The sequence below is a fragment of the Colobus angolensis genome, unplaced genomic scaffold (genome assembly GCF_000951035.1).
Source record: "Colobus angolensis palliatus isolate OR3802 unplaced genomic scaffold, Cang.pa_1.0 Scaffold75, whole genome shotgun sequence".
NCBI classification, from domain to species: Eukaryota; Metazoa; Chordata; class Mammalia; order Primates; family Cercopithecidae; genus Colobus; species Colobus angolensis.
Window position 1 is genome coordinate 13,245,039 of NW_012121265.1, and position 7,104 is coordinate 13,252,142.

The 7,104-nt window shown below is 41.5% G+C and overlaps 1 pseudogene across 1 annotated transcript; it reads left to right on the plus strand.

Moving 5' to 3' along the window:
• Window positions 1-3,641: 3,641 nt before the first annotated feature.
• LOC105501819 lies at window positions 3,642-4,263 on the plus strand (annotated as a pseudogene). The gene has a single exon (XR_001000244.1). The product of XR_001000244.1 is annotated as a 60S ribosomal protein L17 pseudogene (transcript).
• Window positions 4,264-7,104: the final 2,841 nt, after the last annotated feature.

The window sequence follows — 7,104 nt, forward strand, 5'->3', positions numbered from 1 at the left end:
GGCCCCCAGTCATCATGCTTGGGTGACAGCAACAATGCTGCTGGTGGGAGAGGAGAGCCTGCCCTCAGGGAATGTGCACACACGTCTGGGGGCCATGCTGCTGACTGGGAGTGCATTGCCATCAGTGGCGGCACCCCCAGGTAGGCAGTTCTCAGGCTCCAGGGAGTGCATGCTTTGGCTCCTTTGTCCCAGCAGCAGGCTACATGGTGTGCTGCACTGCTCATTCCCAGGTGTGTGAGATATTGTGTGTACTAGAGTGCTGAGGACCTTGCTGTTTTGCTGGGTGCAACCTGCAATGTGTCACTGAAGCCCTTTGCATGGACACAGAGGGATGTCGGTGCAGCTCCAGGGATGTGGAGATGTAGGGGCGGTTGGGTCCCAAGGCAGAATGCAGTCTGGTGAGGACTGGGCCCTCAAAATGGCACCATGCTTCAGCTTCTTGGGTCTTAAGGGGTGTGTGGTACCCAGTTTGAGCTCTTTCTCTGGAGTAATGCTATCGTATGGACTGGAGGAAGCTTCCTATAGAAGTCTCAGAGCCTGCTAGGGTCAAGGGACTTTCCTGTGGTTAGGATTGCAGGAGTCCATGGTGGAAATGTAAACTGTGGGGGATATTTTACTTATCCTTTCCCCACACTGAGGAACCCCTCCAGACTCCCAGCCAATCCTGGCCAGGCTGGCTGCCACCTCGTTTCCTTCTCTTCCTGTGCCTCAGGTGTTCCCTGTCATTTCTCTACAGAATTTCAGTGTTCTCTCTTAGATGCTCTATTTAAAGTATGATGATATATGAGCTATTTTGGGTTTTTTGTTGTTGTTGAGCAGGATAGCATTGGATGCCTCTAGTCAGCCGCCTTGAAGCCCCCTCCATCATGAGGAATTTAATCTGCTCTTATGTAATCTTAAATAAGACACTGCTTCATGGAATTAAATGTATTCATATTGCAAGGATATTCTTCAAATCTTTCTTAGTAAGGAGTGCTGAATTTCCCTCCAATCTTAATATTGCAAATGAATACCAACTCTAGGCCAGAGAGGGCAGTGGGCACCTGTTTCTGTTACTGGCTTTGAGAGTGAGCAAATCGGAAACACTTTAATCACACAATAATATAGTGTGTTTAGGAGAGACTTAACTCCCCAGACTCCTGTAAAGTTACAGAGCTAGTCAAGCAAGTTGTTCCAACTCAGTCTCTAGTGTGTAGTGAAAATCCCTCTGGAGAAGAAGGATATTGCCACTAATTAGACCTTACAAATTGGGAGAGCCAGAAAATCTGGACTAGCAGGCAGCTTTAATATTGGTGATTGTGGACTACCTCTGTGTTGAGCACTAAATAGTAACGACATAATAGAACAAGGTGTAATAACTTCCAAAACAAGAAAATAGAAAAAGAAAGGAAATTTTAAGAAATCTCACAACTGTAAAGACTCTTTAGACTCTTAATCTTACCAGGTCACTCTACCATAGACCTTTTTTTTTTGAGAGGAGTCTTGCTCTGTCACCCAGGCTGGAGTGTGGTAGAGTGATCTCGGCTCACTGCGACCTCTGCCTCCCTGGTGCAAGCAATTCTCCTGACTCAGCCTCTCAAGTAGCTGGGATTACAGATGCGTGCCAGCACATCAGGCTAATTTTTGTATTTTTAGTTGAGATAGGGTTTCACATGTTGGCAGGCTGGTCTCAAATTCCTGACCTCAGGTGATCTGCTCTCCTCAGCCTCCCAAAGTGCTGGGATTATAGGCATGAGCCACCATGCCCAGCCTATACCATAGACTTTTGAGCCACCCATGACTGACAAAGCCTTTCTCTGTAATAAAAATCTTTCCTTGTTTTAGATACAAACAAGAAAATTCTCCTCCTGCTTTTTCTTTTTTTTTTTTCATCTCTATAAAGGATTGTTAGGACTCTTCCAAGACCAAGAAGATGGTTGAAAGCCTGGAATGTGTTGCCTAGTTGAGTATCCATCACAGGACCCTCTGTCATCCTCAAGGTTAGAAACATCCATGTCAAGCAGTCACTCGCTACTTCTGTAAGTCTGTGTTCTGCTCTCTGAAAACTGCCTCTCTGAATCTCAGTGGGGTCAAGAGAGAAGAAAGGACCGTGAGGAGGGTCCTTCAGTGCTTATCATACAACACATGAAATCGTGCTCATGTTTTAATCTCTGGGCTGGACCGTACTGGTAGGACACATTGGGTCTCTGGATTGACCTCCTGCAAGAACCAGATGGAGACTGAAATGTCTCTCATCATGAATCAGGAGAACAACTGTCAGCTTCAGGGAAAGTCCATTCCAGCATGCTGGCCTGAATTCACAAGCATCTGCTCTATACCACTTCAGATCTTCTGAAGCATGCAGTTGTCTTAGAATTATTACTGACTAAATAAACAAATAAAGATTTTTTAAAAGTACTCCCTTCGATTGATTATTGCCTTTTCCCTCATATTGCTTAATTAAGAATGGGATAAGGATTACAATCATTTCTTGAAATGATATTTTGAAGTAATTACTAGATGAAAATGTGGAGAAGTAAACATGCTTTCTATAAGGCAGTTTGAGTTTGTGAGCAGGCGTCGAATATTCTACATTGTTTTGAATCACTGCTTCTTCTCTTGTTCCTACTTTCATCTCAAAGAGACTTTTTAAACAAATTGTTTGGTTTGTATTTGGTCCTGTCTCAATGTGCTTCTCTACGAAGTTCACAGGCAGAGCAGTATGTCTGACGTGTTAGATGCTCCAACACAGCTGGGAAGCTGTGGCTCTGTCCCAAACTGGTTTAGGCCATCTCCAAATGCCGTGAAGTTGAGCCTGGATCCTACAGCAAAAGGAGGACTGACTTCCTTCATCCTGAAAGGTGGGCATTTTTAGCAAAATGGTTTTCTCTCCAGGCTTCTTGGCAACGGACTGGCCTCCCCATGTAAGGTGGATGATGTGATTAACATAATTAAGTCTATAGACACCCAGGGGGCCGCCCTGTTAGGCAACAGTTACTGATATTTCCATGTGCCTGCCTGCCTCTTTCTAAGGCATCTATTTTATGTCAAATTGTCTAATTTTACTCCCTGGGCAGGTTTGTGAGCTGTGTTTGCTGTAATTGAGAAAGAATGCTGTGGGGGATTCACAGAAATCAACACAGAGAAAGAGCTTAGGAGGTGAAGCTTGAGCAACAGCTGGATTCCATTTTTGTCGGGCTCATTTGTCAGTGGGTCTAAGATGGTGCCTTCCCTCCTTCATCATTTAAGATTTTATTATGGCTGTCCCCTGCTGAGGCCATTTTCATGTTAGAAAGGAAAAATGGCTGTTAGCTCTCAGGTGCTGGTACCACACTTAGGATCTTCAATGGATGAAAAGTACCTTCCAAGAGTCCAGAAACAACAGGTATTGTTCAAGAAACCCTGCAGCCCGCTTGATTTAGGACTAGGATCAGCAAATTATGACCTGTGGCCCAAATCCAGTTCACAACCTAATTTCATAAATAACCTTTTATTGGAATCCAGCCAAGTCCGTTTGTTTACATATCGTCTATGGCTACTTTTGTATTACAACAGCAGAATTGAGTGGTTGACAGAGACTATGGCCTATAAATCCAAAATATTTATCACCTGGCCCATTTCAGAAAAAAGTTTGCAGTCTCATGATGTAGAAATTTGGGCTCTTCCCCTAAGCGGCCTGAGGTAATCTGTGAAAATGGTTCGCTATTCACTTGACCCAGAGAACCCCACGAAATCATGCAAATCAAGAGGTTCCAATCTTCGTGTTCACTTTAAGAACACTCGTGAAACTGCCCAGGCCATCAAGGGTATGCATATTCGAAAAGCCACGAAGTATCTGAAAGATGTCACTTTACAGAAACAGTGCATACCATTCCGACGTTACAATGGTGGAGTTGGCAGGTGTGCCCAGGCCAAGCAGTGGGGCTGGACACAAGGTCGATGGCCCAAAAAGAGTGCTGAATTTTTGCTGCACATGCTTAAAAACGCAGAGAGTAATGCTGAACTTAAGGGTTTAGATGTAGATTCTCTGGTCATCGAGCATATCCAAGTGAACAAAGCACCTAAGATGCGCCGACGGACCTACAGAGCTCATGGTCGGATTAACCCATACATGAGCTCTCCCTGCCAAATTGAGATGATCCTTACTGAAAAGGAACAGATTGTTCCTAAACCAGAAGAGGAGGTTGCCCAGAAGAAAAAGATATCCCAGAAGAAACTGAAGAAACAAAAACTTATGGCACGGGAGTAAATTCAGCATTAAAATAAATGTAATTTAAAGGAAAAGAAAAAAAAAAGAAATTTGGATCAAATTTGAAAGACAACAAGTTATCTAAATATGGGGAAATGCTGCCAAGACAAAACTTGGCAAGCTATAAGAATTAATGGTAGACATTTTATGACAGTTGCCTGAGTCTGGGAGGTTGGGAAAATACTGAGTTGCTATTGACAGGTATAAAGTTTCAGTTATGCAAGATGATTAAGTTCCAGATAACTACTGTACATTATTGTGTCTATACTTAACAATGCTGTATTGTACACTTAAGCATCTGTTAAGAGGGTAGATCTCATGTTAAACATTTTTGCCACAATTAACACAAAACAACATATTCATGGTAGCTGTATCAGCAGTGTGCTGGAATTCGCTTTTCCTGATTAAGAGAGTTGACTTTTAAACAACCAGGAATTTTGCAAGCCAGTTGTTAAATCATTGATAAGCTGAAATCAGCCATGATCAAGGGGGATTACTCGTACCACGGAAATCAGAAACACTACAAACCTGGACCTCATGCTTGTTTGTCTGTTTACTGGAGAGTCAGTTTACCAGTACATTGCAATGCACAAACCTTATGCTCCCTGTGATGAAAAAAGAGAACGCTAACAATAGGTCTTGAGAAGAAACAGAATAAAGAAAGTCTAACTCTGTGTGTTTTCCTTATGCCTTGGACATGACTGCCCCTAAGACTATTCAAAGAGTAGATGTTTCACATGGCTATCAGTAATACTACACATATTAGATGTTACTAGCTACAGGAATCACACAGTCTTTTTTTATTTAAACAGAAGCCATGGCAAATAGAAGCTTGCACATTTGGCAAAGGAGCCTAAGTCATTACTATCTCTCAAGATTGGATGCACGCAGAAGAATTATGTCAACTTCTCAAGGCAGGACATTATGCAAAACACTCTACCTTTCTGACTTTCTACCTTCATATTCCAACATCTTAACTACATACATTTTTCCCCAAAATAATGGCACCCAAACTTTAATGAGCATAAAAATCATTCACTGTGTTTGCTAAAATCAGTATTTCCCAGCTCAATCTGAAAAAACAAAAATGTAATGGACCTGGGGCAGGACCTGGGAACCTACATTTTCAACAATTATTTCAATTGATTCTTTTTGCGTCGGCCCACAAATAAAAGCCCCCAATTTTTTTTATCTGACTCTTAAAACCTTTATCTAACTATAAATTCCAGGCATATAAAAGACCTAAGATGATGTCCAGGATGCATTAACACTCAATTTATTTCAGTTTACTCCCTTTTCGTCTTTGCTCAGGATTATGCCGTAAGACTGAAGAAATTCGAAAATCTGCCCTTTCATGTATTTGAGACTATTTTTCTCCTCTGAATACACAGTCTGTGCTTCTTGACAACCTTGATTCCAACTTCGTCATTGCTCCCCATTTGTGAATGCTGTGAAGTAATAATTTTCAAAGCCAATGTGAACAAAGAAATATAGTCATGTGTGGTGTTGAATAGAGTGTTCAGTACCCCTTTCTTATCATTGGTAAGGGGTATCGTTGGTGTTGGGGTACACCACTCAGATCCCACCCCTTCAACATGAAGTCCCCTATTTTCCATATTCTGAGATGGTGTCTGCTCACAGCTGAGTTCCTGCTCACAGCTGAGTCCCTTTAAGGAATTACACTGGTCCAGATTTGCTGCCTTTCCCAAAGTTCTGCCTATTCCCAGGGTCATTATGCATCTATTGACAATGGGCAGGAAGGCACCCTCTATCTTCAATTCAAGACGACTGTAAAGTGCTCTCTCAGCTCTAAAGCTCCTGGCAGGATCAACCAAGACTTTGGTTGCTTCTACCTTATATAACTTCTCCCTTTGCCCACTCCTCCTTCCCTTATCTTCTCTTCTTTCCCCCAGCCGCTGTCGCTGAAAGCACTACTCAATAAACTACATGAATATGAATCTCTGTCTCAAAGTCTCTTTCCCTAGAAACCTAATCTAATGCAATATCCAATAACTTTGTTTTTAAGGACCAATTCTAACTCCAACTTGAGTTGAATTGCTGGATTTGGGAATCCAGCTACTTCCCCAAATTCCCTTGCCCAGTTTTATTTTGAAAGATACACAAATTACTCTAATGTAAAACAAAAATGATGGAAGCCAGAAGAGCAGTGTATACTTAAGTAAGAAGTGAGTACACATTATGAGGATAGAAGAGGGTAAGTCATGACACTTCAAAGATGATATGAACATAGACCTAAAGATAGAAAAGTACTTACTTTCGTGCTACTGTAACACAGAAAAATAAGAATGCCCATTTTAAAAGACCTCTAAGAAGACAATTTTTTAAGATTCCCACTGAGCTAGATATAGAAGCTTCTCATAATCAGAATTCCAATATGCAGTAGACCCAGTAAATGACTCCACCTTAATAAAGCTGAATATTATTCTAAAATGTTCATTGTTTTAACTCTAAATGGAAGTGGTCTGCTTGATCAGTCATCAATAATTATCCCTTCTTCTGTGACTTGACTTGGGAAGCAGTTTTGGCACATTTGGCAAAGATGCCTAAGTCATTACTATCTCTCAAGTTTGGATGCATACAGAATAATTATATTAACTTCTCAAGGCAGGACATTCTGCAAAACACTCTATCTTTCTCTTTCTACCTTCATATTCCAATGTTTTAATTTCATAATTTTTGGATTGAACCTCAGATGGACCAGAATTTGGGTTTGACACTTATTTTATGTAACCTTGGGAAAATTACATAGCTTGTTTGAACCCCAGTCTTTTCATCTGTAAAATGGAGATAATAATATATCACTAAAAGCTTAGTAGCCAAAAAGGTTGATAAAGCGGTTTGCACAAAATAGGTCC